Source organism: Ranitomeya imitator, chromosome 5, assembly GCF_032444005.1.
Source record: "Ranitomeya imitator isolate aRanImi1 chromosome 5, aRanImi1.pri, whole genome shotgun sequence".
Lineage (NCBI taxonomy): Eukaryota > Metazoa > Chordata > Amphibia > Anura > Dendrobatidae > Ranitomeya > Ranitomeya imitator.
Genome location: NC_091286.1, coordinates 271,609,155 through 271,628,136, shown reverse-complemented (window position 1 = coordinate 271,628,136; position 18,982 = coordinate 271,609,155). Strand labels below are relative to the sequence as shown.

General features: G+C 42.2%; 1 protein-coding gene across 4 annotated transcripts in view; it reads left to right on the top strand.

Moving 5' to 3' along the window:
• Window positions 1-586: 586 nt before the first annotated feature.
• HS3ST5 (heparan sulfate-glucosamine 3-sulfotransferase 5) overlaps window positions 587-18,982 on the top strand; it is a 430,773-nt gene continuing 412,377 nt past the window's right edge. Inside the window, exon 1 of one of the 4 annotated variants that reach the window (XM_069726165.1) lies at window positions 587-1,048. The gene's annotated coding sequence lies outside the window, so the exon portion shown is untranslated. Of the gene's footprint in view, window positions 1,231-18,982 lie in introns of all 4 variants that reach the window. The other 3 variants (XM_069726163.1, XM_069726164.1, XM_069726167.1) reach the window with 3 other exon arrangements.

Here is an 18,982-nt window from a genome sequence, read left to right as displayed (position 1 = left end):
ATGTTGGCTCCACCACCAAGTTTGCTTGAGTGTCTCGTGGAATGGGAGAATTGTAAACCACGAGGAGAAATGGCAGCAAGGGAGACAGTGTCAGAATCCTAAATCCTGGTTTCAGTGAGGGCCAACAGAAGAGAGTTGTTTATAAAGTAACATCTAAGTGCAGTCTGATTTCCATAGACTGAGGATGAAGAATTTTTTTTACATCTTCTCCTTATCCTAGACAATTGGCTCACACTGTATATGATCACTTTCTGATCAAACGCTAAGATTGGTCAGAGCATGATTAACATGGATGGTCCCGATTATTTCGGGTGAGACAAAGTATACTGATGTGACCATTGCCTTAGGATAAATGGTAATTATGATGACGCTTTGTATTACTTAAAAGCTCAGGTATTTCTCTAGTGGTCCTTCACATGACCATATTGTACAGTGGCACCACAGCAGAAATGCCTGGCTGCTCGGTTTACCCTGATACTACAGCTCGTCAGCAGGATTTTAGCAGCAGTAGGATTTTAGCTGCTGAACTTCATTTAGGAAAAGGAGGTGTAAACTATATTTTGTGGTATTTTGCAAAGTAGGAGGTAGGGTCTGCAGCTAGATGTAAAAATACAGAAACCATTGTATAGGGCTGAGCCTGTTGTCTTACAAACCCACTGCTCTGGTCACTGATGGCCGCATTGTCCTGGCTCTGCAGCACATTTCTAGCTAGAGCCCACCATGGCTCACTGTTCACACTGACCGTCCTGCGGAAAGTTTGCTGTGGGATTGATGCCAGTCGGTAGGGAGCTGAGCGTGAGCAGAGTGCAGACACCGCCTCCCGGCTCGGTGCTGGAGCAGTGACGTGCCTGCGCCCGGCTCGCCGCGGGAGTGTGCCCTGCACCTGGCTCAGTCTCTCTCCCAGGGATGTGCCCGGAGCGGATGCGTGCCACCCTCAGCTGCTCCTGCCCTCTCCATCTTCCTAGGAACCAGCAGAAGAGGCGGCATCAGGCGCGTGCCGGAGCGGCTCCTGCTCAGTGCTGGTAAGTGGCCGTGCTGCCCAGTGCCGGTAAGTGGCCGTCCTGCCTGCTCTGCTGCGGCTCACAGAGGTGCTCGGCGTAAGTTTGGGCGATTCTGGATGGTGCACTTCTATCCACATGGACATTGTGGTACCCCTGGGCCATGGCTGAGCCCCTCGGATTGTTCCTGCCGACCCTAAAAAAGGCATCTCTGTCACTTTCCACGGTGCAGGTAATGAGGCTGAAATCGGGATATTCTGCCCGTGTCATTGTGTGTGCTGTGAGGACAGAGAAAGATGAGAGATAATAGAGAGATAGATCATCTGTAGATAGATATGGGATAGATGGAGAATAGATTAGAGATAGTGTAATGCTGCGCCCTGTAATATACTGTAATTACATGGAGTGTTTGTATTGGCTTTAATGAATGTTATACTTGCATTGATTTATTCCCTATATATTTATTTATTTCTCTAATGTGGAGCACACATTGTACAAAATATGACCATAATATCTACATTGTTGCTGGTCAGGGCAGGTTACAATTTGGACATCACCTACCTGTCTTCTTTGCTGGCCTTTTAGTAGTGTGGAGATAGCACGGAAAGTTGCAATTGTCTGTTAGGGATATTTGGGACATGGTGGTATTATTATGTACATCTTTCCTGCTTACAAAGTGTTAACACTATAGATAGACAGATAGATAGATAGATAGATAGATAGATAGATAGATAGATAGATAGAAAAGATGAAGGCAGCACTCCAAAAGTCCAAGCCCTGCCCTGGCATGATGGGTCAATAAATCACCATATTTTGGACTTTTGGAGCTCTGCCTTCATCTTTTCTGGATATGTTTGGAGGTTTGGTTTTGCCTGGTAGGTTTTGCACCCATTTATAATCTTTTGACTTGCTGGTGATGCACCTATATTTTGATAGATAGATAGATAGATAGATAGATAGATAGATAGATATGAGAGAGAGATGATAGATAGAAAATAGATAATACATGGATAGATAGATAGATAGATAGATAGATAGATAGATAGATAGATAGATAGATAGATAGATAGATAGATAGATAGATAGATACATTGATGGTGCTCTGATACTTTATTTACAGAAATGATGCTATGTTTTATATAGATTTAGTTGCATTATGAATGGATGAAAAGTGATCTATATGTATAGAAGTCTACTATGAATTATACATATTGCACAAGTTTGGATATTGTATATATAAATATTGTATAAGTTTGGATATTTTAGGTTCAAGGGATGGAGGGTGGTGTAATATATTGGGGGTTAGCACCATGTTGTTATGTTCTTACATGTCTTAAAAATGATATTCTGGGGTTGTTCTACATACAAAATGCTGTTAAACATCACTGGTATTAGGGAAGATCCCTGGTACAAGACATATCACTGTTATCAGAGCAGATCTGTGGTATTAGGGCAGATCAGTGGTATTAGGACAGATCACAGGTTATCAGAGCAGATCACTTGTATTATGGCAGATCACTGGTATTAGGGCAGATCATTGGTATTAGGACAGATCACAGGTATTAGGGCAGATCACTGTTGTCAGAGCAGATCACTGGTATTAGGTCAGATGACTGGTATTAAGGCAGATCAGAGGTATTAGGGCAGGTCATTGGTATTAGGACAGATCACTGGTATTGGGGCAGATCACTGGTATTGGGGCAGATCACTGGCATTAGAGCAGATCACGGGTATTAGGGAAGATCACTGGTATTAGGGCAGATCACTGGTAATAGGGCAGATCACAGGTATTAGGGCAGATCACTGGTATCAGGGCAGATCCCTGGTATTAGGGAAGATCACAGGTATCAGGGCAGATCACTGTTACCAGAACAGATAACTTTTATTAGGGCAGATCACTGGTATTAGGTCAGATCAATGGTATTAGGTCAGATCAATGGTATTAGGGCACATCACGGGTATAGGGCAGATCACTGTTGTCAGCAGATCACAGGTATTAGGGCAAATTACAGGTATTAGGGCAGATCACTGGTAACGGGGCAGATCACTGGTATTAGGGCAGATGACAGTTATTAGGGTAGATCACTGTTATCAGAGCAGATCACAGGTATTAGGGCAGACCACTGTTATCGGGGCAGATCACTGGTATTAGGGAAGATCACAGAAATTAGGGAAGATCACAGGTATTAGGACAGATCACAGGTATTAGGGAAGATCACAGAAATTAGGGCAGATCACAGGTATTAGGGCAGATCACTGTTACCAGAACAGATAACTTGTATTAGGGCAGATCACTGGTATTAGGTCAGATCAATGGTATTAGGGCAGATCACAGGTATAGGGCAGATCACAGGTATAGGGCAGATCACTGTTGTCAGCAGATCACAGGTATTAGGGCAGATCACTGGTATCGGGGCAGATCACTGGTATTAGGGCAGATCACAGTTATTTGGGCAGATCACTGTTGTCAGAGCAGATCACAGGTATTAGGGCAGATCACTGGTTTTAGGGCAGATCACTGGTATTGGGGCAGATCACTAGTATTGGGGCAGATCACTTGTATTGGGGCAGAACACTGGTGTCAGGGCAGATCTCTGGTATTAGGGCAGATCACTGGTATCAGGGAAGATCACTGGTATTGGGGCAGATCACAGGTATTAGGGCAGATCACTGGTTTTAGGGCAGATCACTGGTATTGGGGCAGATCACTGTTTTCGGGGCATATCACTAGTATTGGGGCAGATCACTAGTATTGGGGCAGATTACTGGTATTAGGGCAGATCACTGGTATCAGGGAAGATCACAAGTATTGGGGCAGATCACAGGTATTAGGGCAGATCACTGGTATTAGGGCAGATCACTGGTATTAGGGCAGATCACTGGTATCAGGGCAGATCAGGATGTGAGTGTTTCTATAGCCAGGCTTGCCGCACAGTTCACACATAAATGCCTGGCATAAGTAAAACTCAGGTGCTCCGGTGCCTGCGGGGACTGCACATGTGACTGTGTGATTTATCGTTCGTTCTGGATGTGTTTGGAAGCATACATTATGCTGACTGATGCAATTAGAACTATCGCACATTAATCTGGGAATAGACTTTCCATTTCTCCTGTGTCTGAGCTGACGTGAATGATTCTGTTTGTTGTGTGCTGGAAGCAGGGCTATGTTGGCGGTAGCGGATTCCATGCCGGCTGTGTTATATGTGTGATTGTTGGGATGCAGGCAGCGCGCGGGCTGTGGTGTAAGCTGTGCACTACAGAGGGAGTCAGTGTCCTCTACTTCAGGGGTCCCCAACTCCAGTCCTCAAGGCCCACCAACAGGTCATGTTTTCAGGATTTCCTTAGTCTTGCCCAGGTAATAATTGCATCACCTGTGCAATGCAAAGGAAATCCTGAAAACATGACCTGTTGGTGGGCCTTGAGGACTGGAGTTGGGGACCCCTGCTCTACTTTGCTCATTGCTGAGAAGATACATGTGTAGTGGCGAGTCTGCACTCACATTGCCGTGATCCTCCTGACCGACAAGTACTGTGTGTTTTAAATTGTTGTTTGTTTTCAATCTAAGGACCTAAAATACTGCTCATCCATCCGTCCCATGCTAATGGAAGCATATGTGAGATAGCGCATGGCTCCACTCTGGGTTATACGGATGCAATGGAGCAGAGCTGGAGATACTGACAGCGATGGGATAGTTACATTACAAATTACAGACAAGTATTGCAAGAAAATCGGCCATTGTTCCAAGTCTGTAAAATGCTGTAATGACCATGTCACTGTATTGGGTAATGTATTATCATTATTATTAGCCATTTCTATCAACGTATATTGAATATACTTTCCAATCCCAAACTCAGCACCATGTCCTCCTGCAGAGTCTGTAATTACAGGGTGCTGCTCTCCGGGCTGTCAGATTCCTGCCATTTGCCAGTCAGTGATTTCCAGCAATGTACATGGAGGCATCATATAATAATGTCAATAATAAGCATATGTAGTATCCCTAGTACTATGACTATATAGTTTATTGCTTCTGTAATACACATGCTGTGACGCCCACAACCGGATACATTGCAGAGTCAATCTTGGCATTCCCTTTGGTGTTATAGCATTGTGCGCCCCTCGCACCTCGATGCTGAAGCGTTGGATTACAAACTCTGCTATTTATAAAAATGTAAATTAAATAAGTGATAACGTGCATTAAACCGAGAAACAAGCCTTTCCTGCCCGCTAAATATTTAATGAGCTCATCTTAGGCCGCGCTGATTTAGGTCTTAGGAAAATTATTTCAACTACTGATTGTGCTGTAACCCTTCGCAGCACAGCAGATATTTATGGCGCTAATAAGCCATCTGTATAATGTTAACTGTGTGGGAAAAGCCATTTACATATATTATATATGGGACGGACAGTTCGCATCTACTGATGATATCGAAAAGAGTTTGCACATGGATTGCATATGCTGCCTACAAAATCAATATTATCTACTATATAATCGTCTAATTCTGTCTGTCTGTAACAGAAATCCCGCGTCGCTGATTGGTCGTGCCAGCCGCCCGCGACCAACCAGCAACAGGCGCAGTCCGGCCCCAAATTGGCATAGTATTTGAATCATGCTTCACTGATTGGTCGTGCCCGGCCGGCCGCAACCAATCAGTGATATTGGCGTGAGATTTAAACATCGCTCCGCTGATTGGTCATGCCCGGCTGACCGCGACCAATCAGCGTTATTGGAGCGGGATTTAAACACCGCTTCACTGATTGGTTGCGCCTGGCCGGCAGTGACCAATCAGTAACAGGCACACTCCGGCCGCAAATTGGCGTGGGATTTGAACCACGCTTTGCTGATTGGTCGGGCCCTACCGACCGCGACCAATCGGTGATATTGGCGCGAGATTTAAACACTGCTCCGCTGATTGGTCGCGCCCGGCCGGCCGCTACCAATCAGCGATATTGGCAAGGGATTTAAACACCGCTTCACTTGTTACACACATACTACTACCGCATATACTGTACATAAATATCTACTGACTAAAACTGTACAAAAATATATACTGTATCTTTCCTGTTATACACATACACATTATGCTTCTTGAGATACAGTATATATTCCCAGAAAGAGAATATACATACCGTATATTGCATGCTCAACATACCTAATATACTTACGATCTGGTACAGTTTATTACATTTTTGTAAGTACTGTGATGTGCCAGAAATATAATGAATAGTATAGTTAAGCTTACCTTTAGTACTGTATAATAAAGTCTACATAATACATACAGTATAAATTTACCTCCATAATTGTTTATGGTGAATCCACTGGATATTCCATAAATCAGATCCGTGGGAACCAGCCCTTGGATCTAGAGAATAGAATGAGGATGCATAATTTTTTGGGGGGATCCATTGAATATTCTGTAAATCTGATCTGTAGGCATCCAGCCACTAGGACCCCAATAGTCCAGAGAATAAAGATGCCCACTTCTTATGCTGTATCCACTGGATATTTCATAAATAAGATAATTGAGCATCCAGCCCCTGGGTCTAGAGAACGAGGATGCCCAATTTTTTTGGTGATCGACTGGATACTCCATAAATCAAATCCATCCAGCAATTAAGACCACAATAGTCCAGTGGATGAGGAAGCCCACTTCTTATGCTGTATCCACTGGATATGCCACATTGGTGTGAATCCAGCCCCTGGGTCAAGAGATTGAGGATGCCCATTTTTTAAGTGATGTACTGGATATTCCATAAATCAGATCTGTAGACATCCAGCAACTAGGACCACAATAGTCCAGAGGCTGAGGATGCCCAGTTATGGTGAATCCGCTTAATATTCCATAAATCACATTGGTGGGCATCCAGCCCCTGGGTCTAGAAAATAAGGATAACCGATTTTGGGGGTGATCAGTCCACTGGATATTCTATAAATCAGATCTATAAGCATCCAGTCAATAGGACCCCAATAGTCTATAGAATGAGGATGCCCACTTTTTATGGTGTATCCACTAGATATTCCATAAATCAAAATGGTGAGCACCCAGCACCTGGGTCCAGTGATTGAGGATGCCAATTTCTATGGGGATTCACTGGATATTCCATAAATCAGATTGCTGGGAATCCAGCACCTGGGTCCAGAGAATGATGATGCGCTTTTTCATGGTGATCTACTGGATATTCCATAAATCAGATCTGTGGGCATCCATCCACTAGGACCCCAATAGTCCAGAGAATGAGGCTGCCCATTTTTATTACTGACAAAGAATAGGTAGCACATGTGTAGTCACAACAGCCGGGCAAGTGACTTAACTAACGACACAAGTGATTGCAGGATTCCCACACCTCTACTGTATAGATGTTTATGGCATTTCCAGTACATTTTTTACTAGTTCCTTTATTAGATTTAATTTTTATTGCTCCATTTTTCATAGCCATTTACTGTCAGAGCATGTCATATACTCCAGCTATTAGTACAGGAGTCACTGTCCACCAGATATTACAGTCTAAAAATATACATATACACTTTCAGTGTCACAATGGTCTACATGGTATACATTTTGATATCATGAAATATATATTGCAGTACAAATTATTCATTTCCTATAATATCTGTAGCCATAGATATACCCATGAAATAAATAACAATGGTGAAGAATTATGGACTGTTATATGATCGTATAATAGGCTTTTGTTAGACCGTGATGCTCCCTCATTATACTACTTTTGTGTCCTAGCTTCTAGTAAATGGAAATCCTATCACTTATCCGTTTATTTTGGATATAATGGCAAGAGTTGTGTATGTTTTGACATGTGGAGCTAATGAAAAGGTGAACTGCTATGAAGATGATCTCTTAATTTGCAATTTATAATTGCTTTTTTGCTACTTGTAAAGAGGTCACCATTCCACCTGACTGTATCCATAACTCAGAAAACATCACTGTGTCACCTCTTAGTTTGATGAGCAAAATGCCCATGATCTTGCCTGGCAATAGTCATCTAATTGTATGAAAAATGCTCCGTTTATCATTGCAGCTATGACAATCCCTAACACTTAGAACTGACCTTCAATATAAGGAGCCAATTTCTAAGTGCAGCCAAGTTTTCTAGGAGTAAAGTTTTGTTAACAGTAAAACTGTGGATAATTTCAGAGTACGGTAGTTTAGTTTTATTTACTGAGGAGTTATAATACAGTATGTCATGCAGAATTTAATCTGCAAAATTAATGGGATTTAAAAATAAGTTTGAAGAGAATGTCCATGTGAACATTATTTTATTTCAGGTTTATAAATGTATTCTAATTATTTATTTTATTTTTTTTGATGCAGATTTCAGAATTCCCTAAAAATGCATAGATGTAAAACAGATAATTCTTCTTTTATTATTGAGTTAACCCCTTAGTGACAGAGCCATTCTGGTACTTAATGACTAAGCCAATTTTTACATTTCTGACCACTGTCAGTTTGCGGAGGTTATAGCTCTGGAACGCTTCAACGTAATCCACTTGTTCCGAGATTGTTTTTTCATGACATATTATTGTACTTCATGTAAGTGATAACATTTATTTGATATAACGTTGCGTTTATTTATGAAAAAAAATGGAAATTTGGCAAAAATTTTGACAAGGTTCAAATTTTCACATTTTAATTTTTGTACCCTTAAATCAGAGAGTGGTGTCACACAAAATAGTTAAGAAATAACATTTCCCACATGTCAGTTTAACATCAGCACAATTTTGGAAACATAATTTTTTTTGTTAGGACGTTATATGGGTTAAAAGTTGACCAACGATTTCTCATTTTTCCAACAAAATCATTTTTTTAGGGACCACCTCACATTTGAAGTGACTTTGGGGGTCAATATAGCAGAAAATACCCTAAAGTGACACCATTCTAAAAAAAACTGCACCCCTCAAGGTGCACAAAACCATATTCAAGAAGTTTATTAACCCTTCAGGTGCTTCACGAGAACTAAAGCAAGGTGGAATGAAAAAAATCAACATTTTACTTTTTTCACAAAAAATTTATTTTGAACCATTTTTTTTCTTTTCTCAAGGGTATCAGGAGAAAATGGACCACAAAATTTGTTGTGTAATTTCTCCTGAGTACGTCGATACCTCGTATGTGGTGAAAAGCCACTGTTTGGGTGCATGGCAGGGCTCAGAAGGGAGCACTGTTTGACTTTTTTAACACAAAATTGGCTGGAATCAATGATGGTGCCATATCGCGTTTGGAGACCCCCTGATCTACCTAAACAGTGGAACCCCCCTATTCTAACTCCAACCCCAACCGCAACCCTAACCCCAACACACTTGTAACCCTTATCCCAACCATAACCACAAACCTAACCCTAACACAGCCCTAACCCTAATTCCCACCCTAACCATAATCCCAACCATAACCACAACCCTAAGCGTAGCCCAACCCTAACTTTAGCCCAACTCACTTTAGCCCAGCTCTAACCCTAATGAAAAAATGGAAATACTTTTTTTATTTTATTATTCTTAGCTAACTAAGGGGGTGATAAAGGGAGGTTTGATTTACTTTGTTTTCATTTTGATCACTGTGATAGACCCTATATGCAAATTGCCTCTTCAGAAAAAAATAGGACTTGAACTCTATAGCGCCACCTGTTGGAAGTAGCGATCCTACAAGTCACAATCAAGCATTTAACGAGTCTTGCAATATGACTTAGGATAGATGCCAAATCAGGATCTCAAATCACAGTGATCAAAATGAACCAATAGGAAAATTGTCCTATTGTTGTTGGGTGCCGGCCAGCAGATCTCGGCAGGTGCATTGCGCATGTGCCCGCCATTTTCTCCTGGAAGAAGACGCCGGCAACCCAGGGGAATTTTTTTTATGGGGGGTTGCTGGGACAATGGAGGACCCCATTTCTCTCTCCTCTGATGTGCGATCACATCAGAGGAGAGAGAAATTAAGTGAAAATCATACTTTTTTTCGGTCACCATTATGCCATTAATAACAGCATTCGAAACACTAGGGTCGGTAAAAACCGACCCAAATCATGGTCTCTGGTGTCTTGGCTACTACCGGTAGCCGAGACCCCAGAGAAATTCTAACTCTGCGGGGCGCCATACACTTATTCCTCAGCACTGTTAAAAAGCAGCGCTGTGGCTTAAGTACCCTTAACTGCCGCAGTTAAAAGGCATATCGGCAGTTGTTAAGGGGTTAAAAGAGACTGTCTGCAGTATGCTCTTGAGCTCCACCTCGTGGTTGCCCTTGGAAGCTAGAATATTACTTTAACTCCATCCAAAAATGTGAAGTACATGTCGGTCTTGAGCTGGGCGTCAGTGTGTAGAGTGAGCTTAGAATCTGATCCTGTGCTATAATGTGGTAGATTCCATCTATATAATATAACTGTAACTGTAAATTCACTAAATACTGCTGTGAATATCTGACAATGACATTTAAAATGTATGGTACCAGGTGCTTGTTTTCTATCATCAACCATCCATGGCTGCCACATTGTTCCTCTTGTGAAGCCCTGCCCCAAGCTGTTCTGCACGAGTACCGTATTTTCCGGCGTATAAGACGACCTTTTAACTACTGAAAATCCTCTTACAATTCGGGGGTCGTCTTATATGTCGGGTGTCGTCTTATAGGGCAAGTGCAGACCAATGTGCATATGGTGGGTGGGGGTAGTGGTCCCGATGATGAAGAGAGGGGGTGTCTCACAGGGAAGGAGTAAGTGGAGTATCCCCCTATTACCTCATTGTGACAGTGATGCTCTCTGTGTTGTGGGGTGGTGGCTCCTCTTTGTGCAGCGTGGGGTCTCCGTGCTAGGGGCGGCTTCTCTTTGTGCAGTGTGGGGGCTCTGTGCTGGGGGCAGCGGCGGCATATCTGTGCAGCGTTGGGGCTCCGTTGGCATTTCCTCAAAGCCCGGAGGCACTGGCAGCTCCATTGATGCGATGCGGTGGCCTCTGGGAAAATTGCCGCTGGGTGCGGCGTATGCTCAGATTCAGATCTCGTCCCGAGATCTCGGGAGACGAGATCTGAATCTGAGCATGCGGCCATTTTCCCGGAGGCCACCGCATCGCAGCAATGGAGCTGTCAGTGCCTCCGGGCTTTGAGGAAATGCCAGCGGAGCCCCGACGCTGCACAGAGGTACACCACCACCCCCCAGCACAGAGCCCCCGTGCTGCACAAAGAGAAGCTGCCGCCACCCCCAGCATGGAGACCCCACGCTGCATAAAGAGGAGCTGCCACCCCCCAGCACAGAGAGCATCGCTGCCACAATGAGGTAATAGGGGGATACTCCACTTACACCTTCCCTGTGAGACACCCCCTCTCTTCGTCATCGGGACCACTCCACCCCACCATATGCACATTGGTCACCCGCCCTATAAGCCGACACACGACGTATAAGAAGACCCCCGACTTTTAAGAATTTTATATTTTAACTAGAAAAGTTTGGGGGTTGTCTTATATGCCCAGTCGTCTTATATGCCGGAAAATACGGTAAACAGTTATTTATTTAAAATTTAGGTAAATAATTATAGTACGATGAAGCAAATTATTTTGTTACCAGAATTTTTTTATCAACACTTTAGTTTCAACAGTTTTTATTTCAAAGAAAACATTATTTAACATAGGACTCATGGATTACAAAATTCAAGGATCCCCTCACAGGGAAAAATATATAACAGACTGAGATTCAAAAAAAACAAAAAAGAAATAGTATCCTTGATAATACAATAGTAATTGCAAGTTTTATCTACACTTTAAGGCCCCCATACACATTAGGCTAACATCATCTAAACTCACTAATATCAGTCATGCCAGCTCCTTCTCTACCCTGATATCTTCTGTTGGGGAGGTGTAAAATGGTGATTTTTTTTTAATCATAAACAGTGTTGATACAGTAACTGTGTTCAGCCACCAGAGGTCACCCATGAGTTAAAGATAAGAAGATTCTGGAAACAGGACAGTTAGGCTACTTTCACACTGGCGTTTTTTTTAATACATCGCAATGCATCGTTTAGGGTAAAAAACGCATCCTGCAAAGTTGTTTGCAGGATGTGTTTTTGCCCCATAGAGTTACATTACCGATGCATTGCGACGAATTGACACACGTCGCAACCGTCTTGCGACGGTTGCGCCGTGTTGTGGCGGACCGCCGGGAGCAAAAAACGTTAAATGTAACGTTTTTTGCAGCCGACGGACCGCTTTTTCCGACCGCGCATGCGCGGTCGGAACTCCGCCCCCACCTCTCCGCATCTTACAATGGGGCAGCGGACGCGCCAGAGAAATGCATCCGCTGCACCCGTTGTGCGGCGCAACAAACGCTAGCGTCGGAATCTGACGCTAGTGTGAAAGTAGCCTTACCTCAGAGAGAGTTTTCTGTGCGTTTGAGAAGCAGCGTGGTGATGGAGAGTGGGGAATCCAGATGTTGAGGCATTCCTGTTTTGGGACTGGGTGACTTCAAGAAAGCTATTCTTGTGAGTAAACAGAGAAGTGTGACCGGTCACCGATGGTGTAGTTAGCTAGGGATAGCTAGATAGGAATCACAGCCTAATTAAGGACAGTCTTGCATTAAGAATTGCATGATAACTAATAGACACTGTGTGGATTCCTGCGCTTCACGATTCTGGCTATGGGATATTCCTGGAATTATTTGTGAACTTTATCTGGATCTGCATCAGAAGATTTGGTGGCTCAAATACCTATTTAATCCGCTGCTGGACATCTGTATAACAAATTCAGTTATTTACCGTTGAAGCATATATTGTGAAAGAGTACACTCTGAGCACTCAACAATCAGACAGTGCACTGCGTATACATTGAGTATATACTGTGATATATATATATGTTGGGAAAAACCGGGTACCCGTGACTTATTGTAAATTAGGCGGGAGGCGGGTGTAAGATTGTATTCCTGAGAGGTTCACGTGTCACAGGCACAGTATAACCCTGTGTAGGCCCATTAGAGTTAAGGGAGGGAGTGGTATAGTTGTGCGGTAGTCGGATTCCTGTCTGTGAAGTTGGCACTTGGGGTCTCTCAGGCTGCATAACTTGTATTCTGTGAGTTGTGGCTGTTGTGGCCCATATTGTGTTGGGAGAGAAAATTCTGTCATTTTTTTTTTCATAAGTTATAAAGAAAAGTTGGTTTAACATCATATTGTGCTCTGAGTCATTCATAGCAGCGCCGTATTCTGTTCTCGAGCAGCGACCGGCATAACGGTCGTTACAGAGAGAAGCATCCGGTACCTGATTTTGGATTGAGGATTCTTTGCTTTTCAACAGAGTCATGTGGTTCTGGTTACATACACTATATAAAAAGGCACATGTGAATGTTTCTCTCTCTCGTTATTCTGGCATTTGGCAAATATTAATAATTATGGTAATCCTAATAGACCTAAAATGGGAAAGGTTTATTCTGAATTTTATGTCAGATTTTGAGAAAAACATGCATGTGTGTATTTTTCTATAGTGTATGTAAACCTCTGGTTTCAATTGTAGCTGTTGGCCAAACAATTGACTGAAGCATTGTGCAATTTTTTTTGTGTATGCTGTGCTTTGCTATGAAAAATGAGAAAAAAAAATGCTGGTTTGGTCATAGTCTAACCTCCACTATAGGTAACTCTAGCATATTTTCTACATGCACACCTCCTTCAAGAGTAACTAAACTTGTATTTTTTTTATTATTTTATCTAATATGGAGAATTATTAAACTTTGAACATTACTTTATTTCGGGATTTGTATTTATTCCTGTAAAAATGCGTATTACTTAGTTACATACTTAGTTAACTAGTTAATATGGTTGAAAAAAAAAAAGAAATGTCCATGAAGTTCAACCAAGGGTTTGGAAAGGACAAATCACAATGCATGATAATCTACTGGACCAAACATTCAGAAAAGAGCTTTGCATGTTTGCTGTAACATTTATGTTAATTGTAAAAAAAAAAAAAAAAGCAAAAGCATCAAAGCCTTTTTTGAAACCATCAATAGTGACCAGCTCTTGAGGTAGCCCATTCCACAGATTAATAGTTCTTATGGCAAAGAAGCCTCTTCTGGAGATTGAATCTTTCTTTCTCAAGTCGGAGAAAGTTCCTCCTTGGTTTTTTTAGATAGTATTACATTAAACAGCTTTTTACCATATTTTTTGTATGGGCCATTTAAGTACTTGTACAGGTTCTGTTTCCCAATAGATGTCTCATCTCATGACTAAATGAAAATAATTACCGTATGTGAATATTTCCTGATGTCTAAGAACCTCCATGCCCCTTATCAATTTTATGGTTCTTCCTTGTACCTTTTCTAAGGGTACCTTCACACTGAGCGACTTTTGTACAATAACGATAGCGATCCGTGACGTTGCAGCGTCCTGGATAGCGATATCGTTGTGTTTGACACGCAGCAGCGATCAAGATCCTGCTGTGACATCGCTGGTCGGAGCTAGAAGGCCAGAACTTTATTTCGTCGCTGGATCACCTGCTGACATCGCTGAATCGGCGTGTGTGACACCAATTCAGCGATGTCTTAACTTGTAACCAGGGTAAACATCGGGTTACTAAGCGCAGGGCAGCGCTTAGTAACCCGATATTTACCCTGGTTACCATTGTAAATGTAAAAAAAAAACCCACTATATACTTACATTCCGGTGTCTGTCGCGTCCCTGCACTGTGTCAGCGCCGGCCGGCTGTAAAGCAGAGCACAGCGGTGACATCACCGCTCTGCTTTATGGCCGGCGCTTACACAGTACAGGGAAGCTGAAGGCGGGGGACGCGACAGACACCGGAATGTAAGTATGTAGTGTTTTTTTTTTTACATTTACAATGGTAACCAGGGTAAACATCGGGTTACTAAGCGCGGCCCTGCGCTTAGTAACCCGATGTTTACCCTGGTTACCAGGGGACTTTGGCATCGTTGGTCGCTGGAGAGCTGTTTGTGTGACAGCTCTCCAGCGACCACACAACGACGAAACAGCGACGCTGCAGCGATTGGCATCGTTGTCTATATCGCTGCAGCGTCGCTTAATGTGACGGTACCTTAACTCCCAGTCATCTTTTCAGAACTGAACTGCAGTTTCCAGATGAGGCCGCCCTAATGCTTTGTAAAGTGGTGGTATTACGTCCCTGTCCTGTGAGTCCATTCCTTTTTTTATTACATTACAGTATCCTACTGGCTGTAGAAGCCACTGATCAACATTGCATGTTGTTATTTAGTCCATAATCTACAAGTTCACCCAGATCTCCAAATTTTAATCCTCTTAGAACATATGATCAACTTCGGTCTTTAGTTATTTTGTCTCACATACTCTTATAGATAGCCCCTTACAAGCCCCTCAAACATTTTTCCAAACATGGATGTTAGGCTTACTGGTTTATAATTACCTGGAAAAGAGCAACAACCCTTTTGAAAATGGGCACCACTTTAGCTTAGCGCCAGTTGCTTTGTACAGTACCAGTCACTAGAGAGTCTTTATAGATTATGTACAGGGGCTGGCAATATCTGAGCCAAACTCCTTTAGAACTCTTGGGCGCACCTCATCTGGGTGGTGGACCGTGTTCACGTTGATTTTATTTAACATATCTTGGACGATAGCTACGTTTAGCCAACTTAGTATATTAGATGATATATTAAAAGAACTGGGATTGACTACATCCGCCACTCTTTCTTCTTTCATATTTAGAGAGCTAAAGAACCAATTTAGAAGTTCTGCCTTTCCTTGATCCTCAGTTACCAAATTCCCCATTGCATTATTTAGGGGACCCATGTGCGCAGACCATTCTTGATTATTTTTTTTTTATATTTATGTATTTCAAACATGTCTTGGGATTTATCTAGCTTGTCTTTGGCTGTCTGAAATTAATTTTATTTTTAACTGTATGTGTCTTCCCAGTGTCTGTTTTTCTCCAGTTTTGTGATCAGAACATACTTATTTGGAGTACTAATGCTGGCAGGAAAGGCCAGTACCTGTGTCTTCTGATAGTTCAGCATGAAAAATTATATAACTTCCAGGCTTAGAAAAATTATATGAAAAACCTTAGTTACTCTTTAATGGAGTCACGTTAGTAAATTTTTTAGTGCTAATGTAGTATCATTCTACTATAGTTAGTATTATTATTGTATCATTTCAAGTAAATTGATTTAGTTGAATAATAATTTATATGTGCAAGTGTGACCTGAATTGTGTTGAGTTTTTAGGTCACTTTCTATCTGTGATTTCATCATCTTAGGTTAGGTGTGCTTGTGTAACTGTAAGTGGTAGGAGAATAAGCCAGTTTTAGAAAGTATGTTACAATATAGCATACTTTAAATATTTATCTCTTTGATAAATCTAGGCCATAGAGCTAGAGAGCTAGAGGGGATTCAGATTCACTGCAATGGAACAAAGTCATCTGGGGCAGTGAACTGGGTATTGGGAATTAATCTGATTCTTTATTCCCTTCTTGATACATTTATAGCATGTATAGGATATGCAGAGTTCAGAAATAAAGATTTAATGCCTGAAGTCATGCATGCGGTGTGCAAAATCTAAAATAGTCCATTAATGACTACCGTAACTGGTTGTCTATGCATCAGCTATATTCTAAGTTTTAACTAGGCTTCTTTGCTATTCTATTTCATCTGTAATTCCAACTAATTTCTTAACTTGGTTTGAACATCTTACAACCCAACTTTTGGAAAAAAAAGAAAACAGGACATACAAAATATATGGTTTGCCATGCTACTGTTAAGATTTCACATTAACCTCCAATACTACTGCTAACCAGGAACATATAAAAACATCATGGGGCCAGAAACAGAAATCCTAACTCTGAGTAACCGGGGTTATGGTGCATATCATGTTCATAAAAGGTCATATCTCCCAAGTGATATGGACATGTATAATGCTAACAAACTAATTTTGCCTATTAAACCTACAAGAGAAAAAATGAGCAAAAACCCTGCTGTAACTAAGTAAAAAGCAAAAAGTGCATCTAAATTACAGAGTTTTTAGTAATACTGTTTTTTTTTTTATCACAAATAGCATAGAATCCATCCCACCATGGCAAGGTAACTCTGATTGGGATGGTCCTACACTGTCTAATATTAAAGGCCTTACCATGTGTCATTGTTGACTTCAGTGTGAATAAGGCCAGACAACAGGACTGGACCCAACCAGCGGAACACCAGTCTGAGGGAGCCTTATATACAATTTCCAGAAAAAAGTGGCCACATCCTAGCTTGCACAGAATGCAATAATACAAAGAAAAAAACACAAAAATTGAGCTTGACTTAAGTTGGGATACATGCAGCACATAAACGCATGTTCACTTTGGCCATAAAACATATAAAATCTACAAGAGAAAAAATGAGCAAAAACCCTGCTGTAACTAAGTAAAAAGCAAAAAGTGCATTTAAATAACTGAGTTTTTAGTAATACTGTTTTTGATCAAAAGTAGCATAAAAGCCATCCCACCATGACAAGGTAACTCTGGTCAGGACAGTCCTACACTGTCTAATATTAAAAACCTTACCATGTGTCAATGTTGATCTCAGTGTGAATAAGGGCTGACAAAAGGACTGGGCCCAACCAGTGGAACATCAGTCTATGGGGAGCCTTAAATACAATTTCCAGCTCAGAAAAGGGTGGCCACACCCCGGCTTGCACAGAATGCAATAATACAATTTTGCTTATTGAAGCCCTTTAGTGTTCATTTCCACTATGATACACCTTTCATGTCCCCATAAAGTATGATTCCCAAGAAACACATTATGATAACCCTATAGTGAATTCCTTTACAATGCCCTTGTAAGGTGGCGAGGGTGGTAGTCGTGGCAACTGGCTGTTCTGCTCCCACACCCTGGCACCCCACAGAAAAAATACAGTGTCCCTTCGGCTGCGTGTGCAGCAGCACACTTACGTTCAGTGTCAGAGTCCTTTCAAGTTCTGTCATCCTGGCTCCACGTTCCTTATCTCCACAAAACATCCCAGAGACACAGTTCTTTTCCAACAATTAAACTTTACTATTCAGTAGGGCATTCATCACATTTGCAGCACAAACTTCACAAAGGGCATCTCCTGATCTCCCCCTGCCTTCCGGGCAGCCTCTATCTTTCCTGTTACCTTTATCTCCCTTATTTCGGCAATGCTGGCCTTATTTCTAGACAATCTCTGTCTTGTCCATATTTCCAGTGTCACCAGCTCTCTGCCATCCCCTCACCCGGTTCCAATAGGGAAAGGTGCCAGGAACACCATCTCGGCTACTCCTGCCCCTGTTGTGGACCCTGGATCCTTCTTAGAATGGTCCTTGTTAAGCTGGTGCCCACCGGCACAATCCTCAGCCCAGGGTCCCTTCCTGCCATAGCTCTATCCCCACAGCCGACCTACTGCTCTCACTGCTGCATGCACCTTGCCCTGGGCAAGGCTGACCGATCTCTGCTCTCTAATCAGGAAATGCCTGTCCTATATCCCTTGCTCTGTACTGCACTGCCCTATAGCTCCTCCCAGCTGCTAAACCCCTATGCTAACTATCTTTTCTATGCTGTCTCCACTTTTCTAATCCCCCACAGTCCTATACTACCTAAGAGCCTAGCCTAGCCCTAATTCTGCACAATACACACATTAAAGACATCCACATTACAGTACATGACATAAAAAATACATTTACATTAATGAACATGAATAAACTTTAGGCTGCCGCACGTGATATATGTGCTCAATATCCAAGGGAGGAAAGGCATGTGATGAACCTGGTCATCTTCCACCCTCCACACACAGTATGATGACCTCATAGTGCACCCAGCAAACTATGATGCCTCTATAATGCCCCATTTACTGTATGATGTCCCCGGAGTTCCCCCACCCACATTATGAGGCCCCCAGTGAGCACAACACAGTATTATGTGCCCACAGTCCTTCACACAGTATGATGGCTCCCAAATCCCTCCATATAGTATGATAGATCAAAAAGCCCTCCATACAATATGATGCCCCTACAGCTCCCCAACAGTGTTATGGCCCCACTGCCCCACAC